General features: G+C 41.3%; 1 protein-coding gene across 1 annotated transcript in view; it reads left to right on the top strand.

Annotated features, from left to right (window-relative positions):
* The window catches only part of LOC122802144 (glutamate carboxypeptidase 2-like), a 1,578,923-nt gene that overhangs the window by 1,408,394 nt on the left and 145,716 nt on the right, over positions 1-24,813 (top strand). The window lies entirely within an intron of this gene.

Here is a 24,813-nt window from a genome sequence, read left to right as displayed (position 1 = left end):
TGCGTTCTTCCCTTAATTTATACCAGTACAGTGTAATGTTTCCAGCATGCTTCCTTTGTTCTTTGCTATGTAAAGTCAGTTTCCTGAAATAAGTGCAAGGTTAAGTTTATAAGACAGGATTAGATGTTCTCAGCAGTAATTAAATAATACTCCCCTGCATGCTATAAAATGTGGATTACGTGTATAAACTGTATAGACTTGCACGTGAAGTGTCCTTTTAGAAAAACAAAACAAATGGATAATTGGTATGCAGCCAGAGTAAGAGAAATAAAAACAAAAACACTAAAAGGCAGCAGTTGGTCCCTTTACAGCAATAACACATATTTGTGGCGGTGAAGCCCTACCTGAAAAACATTTACTTTTAATGTATTCATCTCATGTTAACTCCCATTTCAACAAAAGAGTAAGGACTCAAACCAAACCCAGCCATGTTTGTGAATATTTTTTTAAAATAAGAATTTAAGAATTTCTGTTGGGATTTCAGTGCAATATCAACAACATCATCTCACAGACACACAGCTCTGCAGGTTAGATATGCATGTCAGACATAACAGTAGTAGGAAAATGTCAAATGACTAACATAAAGGAGAACATCTGAACATGGATTTACCTTCTCAAAAACTGCTGTCAAAAGAAATGTTTATATTAAACATTTACCTCATTGTATGTTTTGATCATATTTTGGACTCTCTTTTTCTGTGTCCTGTGTTGGCCAGCTTGTTCTTCCCAATTTCTGTTGTCACTGGAAACCAGGAGAGGGTGCTGAAAGCTGAAGAATAACAGCTGTCATTTAGCTGGGGGAAGGACATCTTTTCTGTATGGTAGTGGTGGTGCTGCGGTAGCGTTGCCGCCTCACAGTAAGACTCTGTCCAGTTCGATTCTCAGCTAGAGCATCTTCTGCTTGGAGACATGCATGAATGGGCGTACCTTTGTTGAAGGTTGTGCATCAGGCCTGGCAAGCTGGTATGTAAAAATCAACTGCCAATCATTAACGGACCGGAGTTCCGCTGTGGTGACCCCTAACCGGGAAAAGCCGAAAGACAAACAAACTGATGTCTCCCGTTTTTATAAAAAGTGCTCTATGGTGTCCCCTATGCCATATCACTTGTAAGTGCATGATTCGGCCCACCTGTGGCTCCATTGGCATTTTTTGCCAGGTTTGTGTTCCTCAGAGTCCCTGATTTCCAGTACTGCAGTCCTAAACCTTCCCACACATGCAGATCTTGCTATGGGACTCCGGCAACACCCCTTACCCATTATGGGTGAGTTAGTGCTGGCCACACTCTCTCACTCTGCTTCATCTAACTGAAGGCTACTAACTAATCTTGTGTCATCTAATGTACCGTTTGGGCCAAACTCTCTACTCTCCAGAGCTGGTATCGTACCTATTTGTTTATAATAAGTTACTTTTTATTATGGTTAATCTGCAGGCAACAGTTTCTATTGTAGCAGTTTTGACAGCAGACATGTTTTATCTGGTTCATGCTGTCCCTGTATTTAGCTCTGTGCTTTCTTTTCCCAATATGTAGTGTATGTATTTACTTTGTTTCTGTATACATTTTATTCCAATGAACTTCCTTAGGTATGCTTTTAGAGTTTTGGCAATTTTAGCAGGAATGGTAAAGTTGGAAGTTCAAGCAAGATGGGAGAAGTTTGCGCACTTTGAGGTCCCCACCTCAACTGTACACTCAAGGAGCCCGATTACAGTATGTGAAAGTTAGTAGACTCTAGGGAGAAATAATGAAAGTATGGTGCCTATTTCTTGACCAGTCTTTCATTCCATGAACATCCATGGACTGTGTTCCCATAAGTTCCATTTTTTGAAATAACCCAAAGGAATTAAAGTTAATTAAGACCCCAGCAGTTATTGTCATTCATACTTTCTTCCATTTAAATATGTTAATAAAATTCCATTTACTACAAGCACTGGAACCAGCCTTTCTATTTTATATTGTAAAATTTAAAAAAATCTGTTCTGTTTGCCCCTTAGCATCATTTAAGGGAGCACCTTAGCAAATGCAGGATTTGACTGTTCCGTTAACAAGTAGTTTACAGCTTGAACAGAGATGAGACAGTTTCATTGTGGTATAAAATGATTAAGTAGAGAATGTAACCGGTGCAGAAAAGTCAGTGTGCTCAACAAGGTAAGGAATTTGCTTGAAGGAAAGTTAGTTTTTGTCACAGAAAAGGTAACTTTGCATATGTGAAAGGTGGTGTATGCTGATCTGTGATAAAAACATAGTGCCATTTTGAGGTGCTGGTGCACAAAGTGAAATTGCTGCACTCCCATCTAAGGTGTGAGGGTGTAGCACTCTCTGGCAGGGGGTGGTGTTTGAAGCCATTGAGATGAGTACCTCTTATAGTATCTAAAGTTAAATAAGGCAACATGAATTATTTATGATGAATTTAGATGTTCAAAAGTGCAAACAATTGTCATTTCTTGTTCCACTCAGTTACACAGGGTACATGGTTGATGCTTTTACTGTTAAGGTAGTATATTAACACTTAACAATCACTAGTACTGTGAGTCCAGTACCTAGTCTGGGCTGCTTCAAGTACTTATCAGAGGGTTTTCTTGGGTACATTCACCAAAAAACTAAGGTCAGTGAACCTAGGCTAAGTACTATGGAGTCCCTACTGGGGTGGTTTTCTGCTTGGCAGTAGTACTATATGCTCTGAAGTGAGAAAGCACGTTGGGAGCTATGGAGAATAGGTCTAAAAGGATTTGTGAAATGGGCTGAGCTGACTGAATGCAGGAACTAGGAAGCTCTTTGGAAGTATAAAGAATCTTATAAAAGGTTTTAAGGTCTTAGAGATTGAAATAAATATTTCCAGAATCAGCTAAGAGGTTTTACTTTTTTTTTTTTTTTTTTTTTTTTACAGAAGACCTGTTTTAAAGATATTGTATTTATGTATACATTTCTATACTGTATGCACATTCTATCAGTGGAATCTATACTGTGTCTACATGCATTGTACATTCTGTTAACTGTTATATATGCTACTAACTGACCTTAAAATTATTACCTGTCACCATGAAGTCCCAGCCTGCTTCAACCCTATCCTTAGCCAGCCAAATAGCTGACGATTTGTGAGGCAATGTAGCAACTGTGTTGAATTTATTGAAAAACATTACTTCTTACACACTCTGATTCCACCTGTAGAAGATGCATTTATTTATCTTAGTCTGAGGCTAGTTTTTCCATCCTGCCCACAGTCAGTAAGCAACACCACAACAGCAATCCTACCTACTGCTGAAATAGTAAAAAATCTCAGCCAGTTAAGCAAAATGCTAACCCTACATTAGCACCTGTAGCCATGCATACTGCTACTGGAACTTACCTGTACTACAAGCCTGTAGCATTAAGGCTCTATAGGCCTGCAGCATACTCCAGAAATGTCTTGGCCATTAGTGACTCCATTGTATGACACACACACACACACACACACACACACACACACACACACACACACACACACACACACACACACACACACACTACTCACCAGTTTGTCAAAGGATAGGGTGAGAACTTTCTTTCTGGCTAGGATTAGGGATAATACAAGGGTCCTTAGGCCTCCTACACCACTCCAAATGTGATCATGACCTTGCTGTTGCCCATGTTGGAGTGAACAATCTTAGTTATTCTGTCCTAGAGGAGATACAGAGATATTACTAAGCTGTCTGCTCCTGTCTTTGGAGAAGGGAAGGTCCAAACATTGACCAGCATTCTGTTTTCACAGTGAGTGATGCCTAAAATCAAAGACAAAATAATTGCCTTGTGACCTGGTGTTCCAGTGTGTGTTTTTCTCTGCATGGGACATCATATCACACCCCACACCACCACCACCACTTTGGCTTTCACATTTTAGCTGTCAGTTTTTGTATAACTGACAAAAATGTTTGCTACACATAATGCCTTTTTATTCAGAAATTGTGTAATTAACAACCCAGCATAGCAGGCTCCAATCCAAATAATATCAAGACAGGACTGCTGAATGTCAGAATTCTAAACAACATTTTGGAATTTGAAGCCTTCCTCATCTCTGAAGACATCAGCATTTGTGCAGTTTCAGAAACCCTATTACAATGTACAATCAGTGCCTATCGTATATTCAGCTTTACTGGCAGCTACAGGGGTATGCACATTTATTTATAACCACAGTCTCTTACACCAGCTTCCATGTGATACAGGTCTGCAAATGGCTGGAGTCCTAGTTACACTCAACAGGATTAATTTTAACATTGCCAGTTATAGAACTCCATCTATGACCTTCTTCAGAGTATGCAGATTACTTTAACCCGTCAGAGAAGTCAACAGTTGAACTAAACACCTTTCTTACAAGTGACTTCACCATCAAAACATAAAATGTCAAATGTATGCTACTAACAACAAATATATCCAGAGATTCCTGGGCTTCATAAATGTCATTGTACTTATCTAAACTAATCCCGTGCTCACCAGATGCATTAATCTTCTAGGTCTTATCCTTGCAGATGTTTCCCCAAGTTTGAAACACTTCACTTGTTATCTCCTGCCTAGTAAAATCTGACCATCTCACAGTGACTACTGAAAACCTGCTTTGTTATCCTAATTAACTCCTCGTAAAATGGGGATTACTGTAAAATTAATTACTATTTGTCAGTCTTAATGATAATCATAAATCATTTACTATTTATGACTAGGTACTTTTATATCCTGGGAATTGTAAACCCAGCTGTTTTTTATTTATTTTTTTTATTTTAACCTACATCTGTCCATGATATATACTGTCTTTCGGTTTTCCCAGTTAGGGGTCGCCACAGCAGAACTCCGGTCCGCTAATGATTGGCAGTATATTTTGCTGGCTTGCCAGGCCTAACGCACAACCTTCAATGAAGGAACGCCCATTCACGCATGTCGACACACAGAAGACGCTCTGAGAATCGAACGTGCAACGTCTAACTGTGAGGCAACAACGCTACCGCAGCACCACCACCGTAGTATACATCTGTCCATGATATATGCTATATAAAATACAATCTATATATCAGTGTCATCTTGGTGAGATTTTGTAAAAAAAACAGGGTCAACCTCATGAACTTACTTACCAAGACTTGCGTATGAATTCAGTTCCAGCAATATTGCTCTTCTTTACTTGCTGATTTTATCATCTCTCCTTTCAGACCCCTTTTGTAACTGAGATTGTTGCTTACTAATCTGACTTACTTAGGCAGATGTACTGAGACATCAGTGCCCATCCAAATAAGATTACTGGGAAGTTTAAAACTTCCCATGTTAGAAAACATGGGGAAAAAGAAAAAATCCTGGCCATCTATAGAAGATGTCTACTTCATCATTATAAAAGGAATTTAAAACTGGTAAGTTAGTCCCTCAAACTTGCCATCAGGCAGTGCAAGAACAAATGAGAACTAAGGCTGCAACTAATTTGGAAGACAACTGTAGCACCTTCTGCTGTGTTAGACAGCATTTCACACCACACAAACTCCCTGTGTACCCCCTTTCCCTTCACACCTTCTCAACTCCTTTTTACACCTTCCAAAATTAAAAATATGCCTGTGTTGCATTAATTGACAGGTTTATTTGTAAAGTACAGTTATGTAAGATGAACTTTTACCATACAGTAGATGCTTGAATGATCACAGCTGCAGTAGCCTTAGCTTTATGGGTTACATACTGCAAAACATATAACAGCCGGCTAGGTGCCAAAGCTTCAGCCACCTTCCATGTGCCCAAACTGTCAAACAGCTTGAGCTGAGCTGACTAAAAGACAAGTTTGTGTGCAAAGCCCTGAACCCTGAAAGGACAAGGCTTGGAATAACAAAGAAAATGTCCACACCCTGGAAGAAAAGACACACAAAATACATGGGGGGAGGGAGTGTCTACTGCAGCAGTGATCACTAGTGAGATCAGACCACAAACTAATAACCCTAGATATTCATATCCCACCTCCACTCCCAGCACAAAAGACCACAGTGAGAAACTTCTCAAAAGCCGACTTTACATTCCTTAGGACTGAAATGGTATCCTTCAAGCCCCCTAGGCCAGTGGAAACCACATCCCACACTGCTGAATCCTTCACAAATGCTTTCTACGGGCATCTCCAAGAATGCATGTATCATGCAATCCCAAATAAAACCAAGACCCTTTCCACTAAAGGCAGGCATCCTATCTGGTGGACCCCAGCCATAAACAAACTTTATAACAAGAGAAGGAAGCTACTGCAAGACAGAGCAAAATCCCATAAAGGGAAAGCATCTCTGATCAGCACTAGCATAAAACTACGTTTGCTCATAAAATCATCAAAGGCCAACTTCAAGAGAAAAATCACTAAGGACACTAAAGATAACCACAAGGCCTTTTTCAGTTATGTTAGAAACCTGGGCGGAAACCCTCAGATATGCTCAGAGCTAGTTCATAACAGCAAAAAATACACTGAACCCACAGATATTGCCAACATACTGGCAGACAGGTTCAGTGCAAATTTCTCCCCTCCCTCTCCCCCAAAAGACAAAATAATTATCTCAGCTGAATGCAACCTCCCTGACATCTCAGATGTCCAGGTGAGAGCTGCTCTCAGCAAAGCTAAAAATACAGCATCCATGGGACCTGACGGTGTCCCGGGTTGCGTGCTACATGAACTCCTAGAGGAGCTAAACCCGCACATAAGAACGCTGTTTAATCTTAGCCTTGCTACAGGATATGTCCCTGAACACTGGCGTACAGCTACAGTGGTCCCACTCCTCAAAGGTGGCACCTCTACAGACCCTGGAAACTACCGCCCCATAAGCTTGACCAGCCTGGTCTGCAAAGCTATGGAAAGGATCATTATGGAACTCATAAACAAAGACATCTGGGACATACAGACAATTAACCATACCCAGTTCAGCTTTGTAAAAGGCAGATCCTGTCTTTTAAACCTGGTGGACTTCTTTGAAACCGTCACTAGAGCCATTGATGAAGGCAAAGCAGTTCATACAGCCTACCTGGATCTGGCAAAAGCCTTTGACACAATACCCCACTCAGGCATCATAGACAAGCTCAACAGCTTAAATGTAAACCCGTTTGTCACAAGATGGGTTGCAAACTGGCTAAAGGACAGAACCCACAAAGTCAGAATAGCTGAAGCTATGTCAGACTCTAAGCCAGTCACAAGTGGAGTCCCACAGGGCTCTGTCTTGGGACCCCTCTTGTTTGGCATTTATTTCTCAGACGTGCAGGCAAACATAGGGGGGTTGTGGCTGACAAAATTCGCAGATGACTGCAAACTAGGCCTCATAGTCGATACACCAGCTGAAACATGCATCCTCCAGAAGGGCCTCACAGAAACAGACGACTGGTGCCAGAGTCATGGCCTTAAACTAAATGCCAAAAAATGTATAGTCATCCCCTTTGGAAAAAACAAAGTACCCACAAATTACCACATAGGTGGTAATCCATTAAGTACGGAAAAAGTAATCAGAGACCTGGGGACCCAAGTTGACAGTGACCTCTCATTTGACACCCACGTCGCCAAAGTGGTTAGAAAGACCTTCTACCTTGCCCATCTTATCATGAAGGGATTCACATCCAGATCAAAGGATGTCATTGTACCCTTATATTCCTCCCTTATCAGGCCTATGATTGAGTACAATGCCCCATTTGGTATGTACCTCACCCGGCACCTGCAGCAGCTGGAGAGACCTCAAAAGTACCTTACCAAGAGGATCAAGGGTCTCCAGCATATGTCATATGCTGCCAGACAAACCTCAGCACAAATATGGTAGAAATATAGAAGGAGAAGGGTCCAAGATCTTTGATTCAATGATCTGAAACCCTGTCCTTGTAGAAACTGTTCAAGTCAGCTAGATTAACTGGTTCAAATGGAACAAGAGTTAGTTTTTGTAACACGGATTTACTTGGTGGCCTCTTGTGCAAAACCCCTTTAGAGAAGATTTTGACATGTAATTGCCTTGAAAGAGGTGGATCAATGAGTAGATATGGTAAAATGGCTGATTAATGAACCTTGATAGAGGAACAAGAAAGGCCATAAAATAACAACTCTCAAAAATATTGTAAAAATAGATAACAGCTAGCCCTGAATAGGTGCTGGTTATGTTGCTGACACCAACTAGAAAACCTTTTTCCATTTGCTAATGTATGATTTTCTAGTAGCAGGCTTTCTTGCCTCTATTAGTACCTGCTGCACATCCTCAGAAAACAGGCGCCCGAAAGGAATTATGATCCTATCATCCAAGCAATCAACTGAAGATGACTGATGTTAGGGTGCATCAAAAACCTTCTTGTTCTTGTGTGAATAGTTCCATTCTGTGAGGAAATATGTCGTAATTGCCCTTGGTCATTTCCAAAAGAAGAGAGAACCATGTTTGCCTGGGCCAGAAGAGAGTCACCACAATCATCTTGGGAGAATTCCTTCTGAATTTTCAGAAGTACCCTGAATATTAGTGTAAAGGCATATAGGATCAATCCTGTCCAATGAAAAGCAAAGGCATCTATCTTCCAGACTGACTTGCATACAGTCCTGGAATAGAATTCTGTCAGTTGATTGTTCAAAGAAGAGGCAAAAATGTCTACTTAAAAAAACTCCCCACAGATGAATCAAATCTTGGAAAACCCAAATCTAGTTTCCATTCATGAGGGTCTGCCCTGGATGTGCCCAGCTTGTCTGCCACACAATTTTGCTCTGATGCAATGTAAGATGCATGTAGAGTGAGACTGTGCTGTATAGCTATATCCCAAGCTAACATGGCTAGTCTGCAAAGGGTATACAGCCTGGTTCTTCTTTGCTTGTTGATGTACCACAGCATTGTGGTATTGTCTGTAACCACTTGAAGAGGTCCAGGGGACCCAAGATGGTTCAGAGAATTGAGTGCCTTGATCAAGACAAGCATCCTTTGATATTTATGTACTTGTGTTTGTCTTCAGTGTCACAGAGCCTCTGTACTTCTGTATCTCCTGAAACTGCTTTCCAAACAAAGTCTAAACCATCTGTGATGACTAACTGTTTTGGAGTAGGAAGGGAGAAGGGGAGACCTTGATTTAAGAATGTCTGTTGTCTATACCAAATGATTTGTAATCTGACAAACTCTGGTACTGGGTCTGAAAAGGTAGTGTGTTGATGTTGGGACCAAAGAGATTTCAGATACCACTGTATCTTTTTCATGTGGAGTCTAGCAAGGGATATCATGAAAATCATAGATGCCATGAGACCCAAAATCCTGAGGTATTCCCTCGCAGTGACCAAAGTCATTGTGAAAAACCTTAGAAACAAATCTAAATAAAGATATAAAGATGTATATTTTGTGGAAGAAAAGCTATTTGAACTGAGGTGTCTAGTTGACATCCTGTGTGTGGGAGTCAAGAAAGACTTTTGAATGTTCTCTTGGAGTCTCAGCTTGTGCAAGAGATCTGTTACCCAAGAGAGATAGAGATTACTGACATTTTGATAGTCTGCAAAGATAAGCAATCATTTAAATGCATAAAAATGTGGATAACCATGTAGCCTCTGGTAAACTATACATGGAGCTAGACTTTTTGTGAACACTCAGTGCACTGGAGAATAAGGCATAGAACTGATAATGTGATCCAGAGAGTAAGGCAGAGAACTGATAATGTGATCCAGATGCACAAAACCTTAAGAAATGCCTGACGTGTGGTTGAATGGGAATGTGATAAGCATCTAGTGTTACCAGGAAACATGAAAAAGGAAGAAGAGGCAACAGGTCAACAGGTTATGAATCAACATCATTCCGAATTTGGGCACTATCATGAGCAGGTTTAGCAAAGAAAGATTCAGAATTGGTCTCCAAGCATTTTCTTTCTTTGGGACTAGGATGATCCTTGAATAAAAGCCCTTCCTCACCTGGGAAGGAGGAACTGGTTCTATCACTTCTTGGGACAGTATGTGGTGAACAGATGGAAACAAAATAGTCTGATCTGCAGGATGAGGATGACACCCTGGAAAGGAGGAATTTCCTCTCACTGCCATCTGTAACTGTAATGAAAAATTTTCAGAACCTATTTGTCTTAAACAATCAGTTTCCAAATAGAAAAATGGAGATTCAGACTTTCTTAAAGAGAAAAAAAGCCAGGATAGGAGGGGTTCACACAGTCTGTTTTAATAGTCATTCAGACTTGTTAGTGTTCATGGTTTTGGGAGGTTTGAGAATTATTTTTGGAAACTCCTTGCCATTTCTTAAACATCTGTTTACCGGTATTCTATTGAGACAGTTTGACAGTTTATTCTTTTTTTTTTTTTTTTGCCTAAATTGGATAAGGGGAAAGAACATCCTTTGGACAATTTGGAAAAGGAGGGCTAAGATTCCCTGGATCCACTTGCCCCTTCCCTCACACTTTTTGATCATCTCTGCAGCAGGGAAGACAAACACTAAATCTCTATCTGAGAGAGAATTTAAAATCTCATTTTAACACCATCTTGGAAGTTCTGAGAATGCAGGCAAGCAAACCTCATTAAAACCATACAAGTGATCATAGCCCTGTAAGAAATATCAACAGAGTCATACACACACACTGCAAACAATGAGTAGTGGCTTGTACAGTAGAAGAAACTAAGTTATTTAAAGGAGATGTTTATTCACAAATAGAAACTGTAGATGAAACATTCCTCATACTTTAATAATATGTCAGCATAAACTTTAACATATGAGTCTGACAATTTAAAATTCTGAAATTCAAAGTTGCAGTAATGTACACTTTTCCCCTTACCTGTTAGTAATTTTCCCATCTTTATTAGAGAGAGAGTAGGATTGGAATTGAAGGAGAACCGCACCCACAGACTAAAAAAAAACATGTTTATTTCATCATGGTTTGGTGCTTCCTACATTTTAACACCACTCAGGGACTATTTACAGGTTTTTAAATGTTTTTATACATAATTTCTGAGTCTGACCACATCTTGAAATAATTCTGATTGTTTAGTCTGCCTCTAGGTATCCCACAATGCAGTGCTAGTCTGTAAAAAGTTACATCACACAGGCTTCTTTCTTCCTAAAGCTCCTGTCACTGCATTGATTTTACATGCATACACTGCTTTCATTCAGTTTTAAGTAACATTTCATGCCATTCAATGACTACTTAAAACACAAACAGTGCAAGTGCCACAGAACAGACATTCAAAGTGCTTTTTACTGCTGCTTCTTTTTTAGAATGGCTAAACTGCAGTTTTTTTTGTGAAGCCTGAATTGTACTACTTTGAATCATCTCTCATACCCTTTCACACCTAACTTCCCTAGCTGTCAAAGTGCTAAGGCTAATTTGAGCTGTTGCCTACTGTGATTAACAGCTCACAGCAGGAGACTTGACTCATGTACTGTTTCTTTGTTCTAGCCTTTACTTTCTGTATGGGTAGGGGAAGGACCAGGGAGCTGTGACATCACAGCATGGGTGGGTTTTTAGGATGGTCAATGTGATGTCAGTTTGGGGAGGGAATTGGCCAGAAAACTGTCTGCATTCAGTGGCCTTGATGACATCAATGAACTGGAGACTTTTCCAGGGCAGGATAAAAGGTTTTTGAGAGTGAAACCACCACAGTAGAATAAGGTGGAGAGAAAAAGTCAATTTAAAATATTTTAAATGCTGTATTGTTGTTTATTCATAGCAGGGGCAATAAATAGGGAGAAAAAGAACAGAGAAGTTGAACATTTAATAATAGTATCACATTGTTGTCTTTAAGTGTTTAGCAGCAGAGGAGTCAACTAAGGTTATAGCTGCTGGTTCACATTTGGGAAGAGTGTATCAAAATTTAAAAGACTGAAGAAGTTTATACATCCTATCTGCCTTTTAGGGACAGCAGGAAAATTACAAGCAGTGAGACACACACATTTAATGCAGACAGGACAGGAGGAATGAGTGTTGGTTCTGAAAAATCCTTCTGTAACAAGTCGTAGCATTTTTATGAGGGACTGAGAAACCTCAGTGTTCTTCCACTGAAAACACCAGGACATTCTAGGTATTATTTCAGACAAAGAAGACCCCCCACAGGAAAAAAATCAGAAAGTGAGCTCTCCTCTGAGTCTGAATCAGAAATCTGAGGGCAAAACCCTGAGTCTGTCCCTGCATCTTCCTGTTCATATTCAGAATCTTGAATCTCTTCAGGAAAAGAGGCATCCCTCTTTCTTTCACCAGAAGTTACTCTACAAGAGGGATTAGTAGCCTGAAACAAACCCTGAGCCAGTTCCAGTAAACTATTCCTATCCAAAGAAATTTGAGGAAGAGCAGATACATGCTTCAATTTTTGTTTCTTTTTGACAGGAAAAATGGAGCCAACTGTTTTACTAATGGCAACCACTGCTTCCCCCAGGATGAGCACAGCATTCTGACACAGCAGAGAACCTTCCCTGTTCCCTCTCCCAGGACCAACAAGAGTGGTTCTCCCTTGCCCACTGAGGGGACCCCAACAGCTGCAGAGGATGTGGTTAATCCCCAGTCCATAGTGGCTGAAGGTGCTACACCAGAGGGATCTGGGGTAAAAAATGAGTGGTTTAATGCACAAAAAAATGGGACCAGCAGAATCACCCACCTGTGGCTGAGGCAAATTGCTAGCCTGCTGTGGTGGCAAAGGCTGTTTGCTTAACCTTTTCTTGTTGTGGCTGGAAGGAGGACTGACTATGAGAGTGATATCTGTTCCATGATCAAGCCAAAAATGGTGTCACTTTCCTGGGGAAAGTAAACAACAATGTCAGTAAAACTACCAGTCCACAAAAGTTACTTCTTACAGAAAAACACACAGTAAAAAGCACTTTCAAACACTTTGAAAGCTCCACAAATTTAAAATAAACAATTTCTCCACAGAAAATATTTTATCAGATAAGTACATTTAAACTGACAGAAACAATGAAAGCTCCATTTAAAAGCATGTTACAGTCACAAGACAATCTGTTAAAACCCAACACTTTTAGCTTTACAATAACTTTCCTGTAGAGGAATGTAAGAGAACATCAGTAAAAAAAAATGGAAGTGTTTTTTTTCCCCAAAGGGAACTTATCTGCCCAGTTAAGGAAAGCACAAGATGACTGTCACTCCTATAAAGCCTCAGAGGAGCATACTGTTCAGCAGCAGTAAAGCTCTGAAGGACTTTGAACCCAAACGTGTCTTTTAGTCAGCTCAGCTTGAGCTGCTTGACAGTTTGGGCACCTGAAAGGTGCCCTGAAGCTTTGGAAGCTGGCTGGCTGTTATATCCTTCGAAGGATAAAACCCATTTAGCTAAGGCTACTGCAGCAGTAATCAGTATGAAGAACATCAATAGATGTGAGAGATCTGTTCTCAGTAATTCCTTAAAATATTGGTATTGAATGGTTCCACAAAGCACTGTTGACTGACAAGGCCCTAACCCATGGACATTTTATTACTGGAAGATTGTAAAATCATTTTGTTTTTTCAGATTTATTTTCTTTAGAAATGTTACAAAGAATATTAGCAGGTAAAAGCCACAACATTAATAAAAAATAAATCCTAGTAACCTACAACTTAATCTATATAAAATGTTCTATGTAAAACTATATACAAAGTGCAGAGCATACTAAAAAGGATAAATAAGTTAATTATTTATCAATTTAAATAATAAGAGGGGCAGGAGGAGTTAGGGCAAAGAAACAGTAATATTATAAATTTGTGAGTTAACAGAGGAGAGAGTATGGAAATTATTACTGCAAATACTGGAAAATGTTTAAAATTTGTATTTGATAATATCAAGAATTCATTTCAAACTTTCTTTAAAAATGGAAATGCTGTCCTACTATGAAGTATAATCTTAAATATCTTGACATAGTTTTTAGCCTTTTCTTTAAATGAAGACCAACCGAGCCAGTTTTGTGTGATGTATAGTTTGTTTAACATAAACATTATTATTAAAAAGTATGAGTCTTTATGTAGCAAGTGTTTTGGAAGGATATTTAAGAGGGTAAAACTTATTTTGATATTTTTATTGTTTTGACACAACCCAATGAATCTGTTTTTTAGTGTGAGTCATAAATGTGCTGAATATTTGCAGCTCCAAAGAATATGAATCAGGTCTGCTTTGTCAGCACCACATGGCCTACATGTTGATGGAGTAATTGGAAAATAGTAGCTAATTTAGATGAGGACCTGTAAACATTTTTTAAGATCATGAATTGGATATAAAATATATTTTTTTACTGGATGTGTTTAATATTAAATTGAATAGACTTAATTATTTCATTGGCAATGGGAAAATTAATTTTTGTGCGATAGTTTAGAAAGTTGCAAATATTTTTATATCTAAGTAATGTAGCAAGTTTATAGGAAGTTGATACAGGTTTATTATTTAGCAGATGTGACCAGAATTGAATAAATGTGTTGTATTCAACGAGTCAACACTTAGAACAGAAAATTTGCTGTGAATTTGCTTGATTTAGGATGAGTAAGTAACCTTTCAGCAGGTGCATTTTTAGCTTTACGATATCAGAAGTATTTGTTTAACAAAATCCCAGATCATCTTGCATTTAATTAATGGGAAATTGGACAGATCCAACATTTGAGTATTTAATTTGAAATTCATGATTATTGGATGTTCGAGCCCAAAGGTGGTAGGGGTCAGATTAAGGATGGTTATTAATTATTTGTAAGACTTGGCTCGCGATAATTGTCACTGCAAAAGTGTCACCCCAATCCCATGTGCAAAAATGGGAAAAAGTGGTTGAAGATGGATGGGTTAATTTCTTAGTTATGAAGGCATTTATTTTATAGGTGTTTAGATCCTTTTGATCGAGAAATGGAAGAGCCAAAGGATTGTAGCTGTAGAGTAGGATTAATTGTGCCATAGTTTAACTTATACTGGATCCCATACATTAGGACTAGGTGCATAGTTTATTTTCGATATTTTGTTGGTATTCATAATTAAGTAATATAGGTAGAAATCGTGGAAATCATAGTCCCCCTTGTGGTTTAGGTCAATTCATTTATGATAGGTTATTCTTATTGATTTGGGTGGCCAAATGAATTTGGAAATTTCTGAGTTGATTTCCTTAAATAATTTATTAGTTATAGGACTAAAGGAAGGCATAAGATGGAATAAGATTCTGGGCAGGACATTCATTTTAATTACTGCTGCTCTAGAAAGCAAGGAGAATTTTAACTTGACCTGTCTTACAAAGTCATTTTTAACATTTATTCAGGTTTTTCCAAGATTGTTGCTTAAGCGAAATGTTGGATCTTGTCTGAAGCTTATTCCTAAATATTTCATTTGGGAGCCAGTTTGGATGCTATTATAGTAAGGGCCATCTAAGGGTGTATAGCAAGAATTTAGAAACAGTATTGCAGATTTGTTGGTAGTCAATTTATAGCTGCAGAAATGAGAACATTCAGTGATTTTATTAGTTATTTTGGGAAGGTCTGTTTTTAAAGATGTAAAATAAATGTTTATCAGCAAAACCCATTAGGGAAATGGGAACCTTTCAAGCTTTTGATCTGAGGTACCATGGCAGAATTCACTCACCCTGAGGTGCGGCCACTGCTCAAAAAGTTCAAGAAGTCTAGGCCTGAGTCTGCTGCTGTCCAGCCTCCACTGGATGTCTCTGATGAAGTGAGTGAGATCCCAAACAAGAGTCTGGTATTGCCATCAGTTTCTTCTGCCGCAAACCTCTTGGAGGCAGGCATAGATCCTGCTTCTTGCACGTCCTTGGAGGCCTTGCAAACATCCACCGTGGTTGTTAAGGTGGGAACCACAGCTGGTTATTTCCAAGGAGCCTAAAGATATTCATCAGATCCTTGTTGGGGAAGAGGTGCTGGGTACCTTAATCAAATCCAGGCGGGTGCCCGGCCCTCCATGTTTTGTCAGAACAGATGTCCCAATGAAGAAAAGGCAAAAAAAATAAGCATGTGGTGTCAGCTCCCAGCGATCCACAAAGGGAGTGGCAGGACTTCACTTAAGGCCCATTCAATGCCTTGCTGAGACCTGGAGACTTTGGACAAGGATTCTGACTCTGAGGCTGACTCCTTAGCCTATTCCTCTCAGTTGCTTCACCTCTGGACTATAGGTATGAGGAGGAAGAACAGGAGGTTCATAGGTTGGTACTAGGCTATTGGCCCTAGGGCCTATACAAGCCTAGCCATAACAATTCCATGGATATTTCTTCCCACAATATTTACTTCTCTGGGCCCCTGTCTAGCAGGGCGACTGACATGATCCCCGGGGGGAATTTCCTATCTCCCATCCAATCATCAAGGTTCCTTTTGAAGAGAGCCAATGAGGCGCTCTGCTTGACATGTATGGGCAGTCTATTCCAGAGTATGGGGAGTCTCTGGGTCAGGAACCTATCCCTCCAGCATGTTTTGTTCATTGTGATGACAAGGTTTAGATCCCTGGAGCGTGTGGCTCTGAAGGATTGGGATTTCTTTAAGTGGAGCATGTCCAACAGCTCAGGGTTTGACATGGCCTTGTATGTTAAGCAGAGATTGCCTGTGAGTAGATGATATGCCACAGAGTATAGCTGGAGTTTTTTTAGACGGTCAGCATATGGCATCTGCTTTAGGCCTGTGATTCTTTTAGTGAGGTATTTCTGTGGCCTGTCCAGCTGTTGCAGATGTCTTGTGAGGTACATACCAAACAGGGCATTATACTCTGTAATGGGTCTAATGAGGGATGAGTACAGTGGGACAATGACCTCCTTTTTTCTGGATGAAAAGCCCTTAGTGATGAGGTGTGCCACATAGAAGGATTTCCTGACTGTTGTGGCGATGTGGTTATCGAAGGTGAGACCACTGTCCACCTGTGTCCCTAGGTCTCTTATCACACTTTTGATGTTTAGTGTACTGCCACCTATGTGGTAATTCATGGGTACATGTTTTTTTGCAAAGGGGATAACTATACATTTCTTGGCATTAAGCTTGAGCCCATGGCTCTAGCACCAGGCATCTATTTCTGTAAGGCCCTTTTGTAGAATATCCACATCATTTGGGGATTCAGTAATGGCTCCCAGTTTGCAGTCATCTGCGAACTTTGTTAGCCAGAGTCCCTTAGTGTTGGCCTGTACTTCAGAGAAGTAGATGCCAAACAAGAGTGGTCCCAGAACTGAACCCTGAGGTACTCCACTTGTCACTTGTCTGGAGCTGGATTTGGAGTCAGCTACTTTTACAGTCTGGGTTCTGTCAGTAAGCCAGTTGGCAACCCATTGAGTGACATAGGGATTTATGCCCAGCTTAGTAAGTTTATCTATGATTCCAGAGTGGGGGATGGTGTCGAAGGCCTTGGCGAAGTCCAGATCGTCTGTGTGGACCGCCTTACCCTCTTCCACAGCTCTAGAGACTGATTCAAAGACGTCAGTCAGGTTCAGAAGACAAGATAAGGCCCTTCACAAACCCAAACTGGGTGGGGTCCAGTGTTTGAAGGTTGCCAATGTCTTTGTTTATAAGTTCCATGATAATGTGTTCCATGCCCTTGCAGATCAGGCTCGTCTGACTGATGGGATGGTGGATCCCCCCTTGTGGAGTGGGATAACTGTAGCTGTGCGCCACTCAGTGGGCACGAAGCCTGAGGTGAGGCTATTATTAAACATGACACTTAGGTGAGGTGCCAGTTCATTTTGTAGTTCATGTAGTACACAACCTGGGATGTCATCTGGTCCCATGGATGCTGTATTCTTAGCTTTGGAGAGTGCGGTTTCTACCTGTGTGGCCGTGATTACTGGAATTTGGCAATCTTTTGGTATTGAGATGGGCCCTTTAGGGAGTGAGAGGGGGGTGAAGTTGGCACTAAGTCGATCTGCCAGGATATTGGCAATATCCTTGGGATCAGTATATTTAATGCATTCTGTTGAAGCTCAGAACAGATCTGAGCATTGACATTTAAATTCTTGACATAACTATAAAATGCCTTGTGGTTGTCTTTTTGAATCTTTGGCAATTTTATTTTCGTAACTAGCTTTTGAGGATTTTATGAGGGATCTCAGCTTCTTACTGAGGCTGGTGAGGGAGTTTTTTGCATCCTGGGATTTTCCTCTTTTCTGCAACACTTTCTTCCTTCTGTTGTATAGTTTGTTTATAGCAGGGGACCGCCAGATTGACCTTTTTTGGAGGAGAGCATCTTGGTTCTATTTGGGATGGCACGATTCATGCACAAGTGGATGTTCTCGTACAGTGCCTTAGTGTAGGATTCTGCATTCGAACTTTCAGATCCCGTCTGCATGGGTGTCATGAAGTTTGTCACTTCTGACTTCAGTAGCATGAAGATGGCTTAGGAGAAGTTTTTTAAGGAGGTTTCCTTACTTGGGGTGTGGGGGTGGGATGTGGATGCCAAGGGTGATTTGCTTATGGTCAGACATGAAATGAGGGGGTGACCACTGGTGTGGAGCATCTATCTCCCATGTTGGTAATGACCAGGTCTAGGATATTGGAGCTCCTGGTGGGACAATGGATTAGTTGATCCAGGGTTTTGGAATTTATGAATTCCAAGAACCGTTGGGAAAAGGAGTTGGTACCCGAGTAGTTTTCCCAGTTAATATCAGGGTAGTTGAAATCACCCAGTGTTAGGGTGTTTGGTTGTATCTTAATATTTTTCAATATGTTTAGAAAGGTGTAGTGAGAATCTTGGGGTATGGTGGGGGATCTGCAGCAAGCTACAATTTGGATTGCAGTCTTGCCTAGTGTTAGTTGCATCTGGAGAATTTCAAATGCATTGTGTTGGGCAACTAGCCTGGAGGTATGACTATCCTTGGTGAATATGGACACTCTTCCACTTTTAGTGTTTCGGTCTTGGTTTTGTGGCCGAAAAGTGTGGTAAGAGTTGTAGCCTGGTATTGCAGGGGTGCTCTCTGGAGCCTTGAACCAGGTCTCAGTTACTGCACAGATGTCGATGTTCTCCATTTTTAGGAGTGCCTCAAGAGAGTGCATTTTGAGGTTTAGACTTCTAGCATTGAGTAGCATTGCCTTCCGATTTTGCATGCTTGTATCTGTTATGGTGGTGGTTTTGTCCTTTAACCTTGCCTAAAAAAGGCACTATAGGTGTGGCAAGAGCTTTAGCCAGTAACCTGAATCCCAGAGGTGACAGGTGCAGACCATCTCTGGCAAAGCATCGTGGTTTGTCGATCATGTATTTCCAGGCAGACAGATACTGGATCCCCTTTGAATGACACCAGAAGCTTAGCCAATTGTTGAAGTCAATAATTTTGTCCATATACTGTGGTATCATTCTGGGCAAAGGCAGGATGCTACTCGGGGCTAGGGTCATACCTGCCTGGGCCACATGATCTGAGAGCTCTTCCATGTCTGTTTTTATGTAGTCCAGGGAGGTACGTCTCAAGTAATTCATCTCATCTGTCAGTCCTGATTCTCCCTTGGAGGAGCTTTCCTTCAGGGACATGGTTCTATGTATGATGGAGCATTTCCAATGGGATTGCTCCCAAGTATCTGAGGTCCAAAAAAGGTATTATGAGTTGTTACAAATGAACACTCCAAAACTTTCACTGTCCCTCCTGTGTTGACTGCTTAATTGGATGTCTATTCTGCTGCTTCTCTGACACCAGATTCCCACCTTCCAGCTCCTAAGAAATCTGACAGGTTCTATAAGGTGCCGGATGCCTCTAAGTTCTTATACAAAAACCCTTTCTCTGACCTTGCAGTGATTTCTGTATCTACTGATGAGCCTTCTTGGCTATTGCCTTCTTCCAAACGTCTTCCTGCAGATAAAGACAGTATAGTTATGAAGAGAATTGGTAAGAAGGTATACAATTACCAGACTCTGAGGATAAGGCCTCAACACTTTCCTTGATCAGTTCCATGTCTCAGGTTGCCCATCACTCTATTAAATGCATCCATGGTGCAGCTGATGCATCTTCTAGGGCTGCTACCTCTGGCTCTGTGATGAGGCAGTATTCCTGGCTTCACCTTCAGGCCTTGTCAGATGATATCAAAGCAAACCTCCTGGATGCTTCCATGGATAACCAGAATTTGTTTGGTATTGCTGTGGCTGTGCATTTCACTCCCATACAGAATCAGAGTAAGATCATGAAAGATATGAAACATTTTTGTCTCATCTATTACCAGGTTTCAGAGAAACTATCTTAGTAAGACTGCTTTTTTGTGTCGACTGCCTAGACAGTCTTCCAAAGGAAAGAAAGCTCCAAGTTGTGTTTTTTTTTTCCTGATAAGCCTACTCAAAGGCCCAGGCCCCAGAACCAGTCCTTTCCCAACAAATCTGCAGCCATCTGACTGTTTGTCCTCCTTTCCTCTCAGCCAGGTTCCCTGTCCCTCAGGCTTTTTCTATGTCTCCCAGTTTGGCAGCTGATTACCACAGACACCTGAGTTCTCTCCCTTATCCAGCAGGGTTATGTCATGACCTGTAAGACCCTTTCCTCCTTCTCTGGTATTCCTCATCCCCCTGCAGAACATCTTCTTCATTTTCAAGAGGTATTGCAGGGTCTGCTGGACCATGGTACCATTTATCTGGTTCCATAGAAGGAGAGGGATTTAGGTTTTTATTCCCAAATGTTCCTGGTCCCCGGAAAGAGGGGTCTTGGAGACCTGCCCTGGATTTTTCCTTCCTGAGCACCTTTCTCATACTGCCATCCTTCCTCTTCAGACTCTTTCCTCTGTTGCTTCCCCTGGCCTTTCTGGTCTCCTTTGATCTGAAGGATGCTTACCTTCATATTCCTATCCACCCTCTATTTGGAAAATATTTGTGTTTCTCTATTTCTTCCTCTCATTTCAATTCTCTGCTTTGCCCTTTCAACAATACCAGGGATGTTCACCAAATTTAAGCCCATGTAGTTGACTTTTGCAGGCTTCATGGCATTCAGATATTTCCTTATCTGGATGACCTCTTGCTTCAGGTGTCGTACCATTTCAAGCTGTGCAGGATCTTCATTTTACCCAGCTTCTGTTGTACAGCCTGGGGTACATTGTCAGTCTTGAGAAGTCAGTGTCAACTCCTTCTCAGGATCATATTTTCCAAAGCTGCAGGTTCCAGACAGTTCCAATCTAGGCATCTCTTCCTGACTCCAAGGTTTTACCCTCACAAATTATTTTCTGCCCCTGCTCCCCCTGTCCTCTCTTCCAGCCAGGAGTTTTTCAGGGCTCTGGAATTCATGGCCTGGACCAGGCTTCATATGAGGAAGTTTTAGTTTTACCTAAAGTCAGTGTGGCTTCAGCACCTAACTACTGGACCATTTAATTCCTCTTCTCCTTGTCTCAAACTGGAATTTACTGGTGGGTTCAGCAGCTATCTTTCAACAAAGTTGTTCTTTCCTCCCCAGCTGTCTCAGGAACTTTTCACAGTCCCATCAGTGCTTGGGTAGGGAGCTGCTTCATGCAACCTGAAGGTGCAGGGCCTTTGACTCAGCAGAGGGTAGATCACCTCAACATCAATGATATGAGGGCTCTCCTTCTGGCTTGTCAAGCTTTCCATGCACTGTGGGTCCCAGGTCCCTTGAAGGTTTGTGCAGGTAACACCACAGTCATGTGGTACATCAATAAACAAGGGGGAATGAGGTCATACCTTCTTTGCAGGTTGGCCCTTGAAACATGGGAAATGACTATCAGTCTTCTGGTCAATCCACAGGCAGTCTGTATCCCTTCAAAGCACAATTTTGTGGCAGATTTTCTCAGCAGATCCAGGATACAGCCTCAAGAATGTATGCTTCAAGATGATGTGTTTCTGGACATAGTTCATTGGTGGAGTATTCCTCAAGAAGATCTGTTTGTCTCCTCACTGAACAGGCAGCTCCCATAGTTCTGTTCAAGAGTCCCAAGTCCTTTGACTTGGAAATTGTATGCCATGTCTTTCTCTTGGAAGAGAATGCTCCTGTATGCCTTTCCTCCCCTTCCAAGGGTTCTTCACAAAATCGAGAACAACTCTCCAAAAATCTTGTTGGTGACTTCCTTTTGGCCCAGAGAGCAGTGGTACTCCCTCTTATTCCATCTAGTCAGGGTCAATCACCAAAACACCACATGAATCTTCTCACACAAGACAAAGCAACTGTCCTTCACACTCATCTATCCACTTTTCAACTGACACTTTAGGTGATAGGACTTTGATTCTTTTCCAACACCAGTTTTTGGAGGACATGCTCAGGGTCCTGCAGAAGGCCAGGAAACCAATACCAGAAGTTCATATATGTCCAAATGGAAAATATTTTTTGTTTGCTGTCTTAAACCTCACCAGGACCTCTTTTCAGTGGGGGTCCCCTTGGTTCTTTCCTACCTGTGCAAACTACTGCATGCTGGCTTGGCATATTCTTAATTGAAAGCTCACTTGTCAGACATTTCTGACTGGCTGACACTTGGCCTCTAGGTTTCAGGTCAAGCAGTTTCTTAAAAGTGTCCTTCATGTTATACTCCCAGAAAGCCCATTTCTCCTCCTTGGGATCTTACTTTTGTCCTTGAAAACTTGACTCAGGTTACTTTTAAGCCTGCTGCTGCTGCTTTGCAACATTGCACCTGGTAGACTGTTCTATTGGTTGCTTTAACCTCTGCCAGAAGGATGTTTGAACTACAGGCCTTGATGATGGTTCTTTTTTTATTTTTTTCATAGAGACGGGGTGTCGGTCTGTACAAATCCTTCCTTTATGCCCAAGGTGGATAATATGCTGTCCGTTAATCAGTCTGTCAAGCTTCCTTCTTTTTTCCCTTCTCTGCAGTCAGCTAATATAAAGGTTCTTCTTACTTTGGATTTGCACGGACAGATACTACTTAGACAAAACAATGGCTTTTCATAAATCTGATCAGCTTTGTGTTTCTTTTCTTATGAGGACATTTGGTTTGGAAGTTTCTAAGCAAACCATGTCCTCCTGGATTTTCAAGGCCATTTCTTTTTTTGTTATTTTCATAGAAAGCAGTTGCCTGCCTCTGTGAGGTCTCATTCTAATAGAGCAGTGGCTTCCATGGAGACTCTCTTCAAAGGCTTGGATGCCAACTCCAACCTTGAAGCTGCTACATGGTCTTCAGTTCACACCTTCACTAAGCATTACAGATTGGATGTCATTTTCAGGCCCAGGGCAGGGTTTGCCAAAGCTGTCCTGCATGGGTTGGTGGAGAGCTATTCCTTGCCTTCTTCCTCCTCCCTGCCTTCACTGTAGTTTTTGTACTCTCCCAGAGGTACTGAGTACTGCACCAGTGATATGGAAGGACATGGTACAGTTGTGCAAAATCTTACCATAACAGTACATGTCCTTCTTTTCACTGTTGCAGTATTCACTCCTTCCTTCCTGCCCACCTTTGTTCTGTTCCTTTTGCATGGATGGCACTTTTGTACTAACTGAGAGTTTCCTCTCCTTCTCTTCCTTCATTTGTTTTTCATGATGTATGTGTCCTCCATTCCACTGGGGGGTCATAGTTCCTCTGAGGTACTTCAGGTCTGAGTTGAGACCATACGTATGTCACATTTTTTCCCTGGGCTTGCACTGGGAGCACACGTCTGATGTACAACACTACCTCTGTAATTCAGGCTTTGGTACACTGGCCAGACATTGGGCTATCCTTGGCAGGAGGTCCCAGAGGTGATGTATACTGTAGCATTGAAAAGAAGGACATGTACTGTTTATGGTAAGATTTTACACAGCTGTATATTATGTGGGTGTGGGAAAACTGTTAGATTTTTGATGGTGACTTTAGTTATTCTGTTTCTGAATACTTAAGATTTTTAGAAAACACTTATTTTTTGGTCTGGTTTTATGGAGATGTGCAATGATTTTTTTTCTTCGGTACATAAACAACACTGTTAGCTTTTCAACATTTACTTTTGAAAAAAGTTTTGCGGAGATTAGCTATTTGGATGTTCCTGTAACTAAGGACGTTCTTCGTGTTTCACTGTTGCAGTCATTACAATTGGGTTATCCTGCTGGCAGGCTACCCTCAGTCGGTCTGAATTCCAAAGTCTAGGTCCAGCGTCGGTTGCTGTTGCTTCTTCCCTGACGTCAGTGCGCCAGGGGTATAAAAGATGCAGCCGACGCCATTTTCTTCAGTCTTTCTTGCCGCGCAGTGCCCGAAGCAAAAGAAGATTGCAAGCGCCGGTCGGCCGACTCCTGAGATTTTCGTGTTCGAATTTCAGATCCGAAGTCTTCACTAAAAGCTAAGTACCCCGTTGGGGAAACTTTTTTCTTGCTCCAGACCAATGTCAGAAAAAGTTAATAACTGTATTTCTTGTGGGAAGCAAATACCTCATAAGGACTTTCATTCTTACTGTATTGCTTGCCTAGGCCCTGACCACGACGTTGCTAGTTGTCTGTTTTGTGCTAGATTTAACCAATGCACTATTAAGCGTCGGAACGATTTTGCATTTCACTATTTTGGCAGAAGATTTAACTATACAATGTCGTCAGATAGCCATCCGACTACTGGAATTCAAAAGAAACGCAAAGAAAAGAACAGGCATCCGAGGTCCAAAACCGACGTCGAGGCTTCTTGTAAGCCACTCGCCAGTTCTCAGTGAGGCAGCTTTGCAGCCCCTGACGACTGCTACTTTAGACTCGCAGGCCGCTACCGACACCCACGTGGAGTCGACCAGGCCACTGGAAGCTCAAGGTATTGGACCTTCGGAAACTATTCCCTCAGATAGGTCCGGAGCCGCTGAGCAGGCATCGGCTTCTGAGGGTGTTTTCAGATGTACTCAGTTATATGTTAAAACAACTTCAGCTTCAAAGGCAAAGACTAAAGCACCTTTAAAGACAAAGAAACAAGTACAACAGCCTCATGGACAGGCCTCCATGCCTAAAAAACAGATACTCAATATGGCCGAAGGCCTAATTACTTTGATCAGGGGTTCCCATCCCCCTCCTGATAAGAAGCCTAGGCAAGAGGCAGAATATGAATCTTCAGATCAGGTTTCCATTTCATCTGATTCCTC

This window comes from Protopterus annectens, chromosome 5.part0, assembly GCF_019279795.1.
Source record: "Protopterus annectens isolate FY-2018-M chromosome 5.part0, PAN1.0, whole genome shotgun sequence".
NCBI classification, from domain to species: domain Eukaryota; kingdom Metazoa; phylum Chordata; order Ceratodontiformes; family Protopteridae; genus Protopterus; species Protopterus annectens.
The sequence above is the reverse complement of the archived record's forward strand: the minus strand, read 5'-3'. Positions and strand labels throughout refer to the sequence as shown.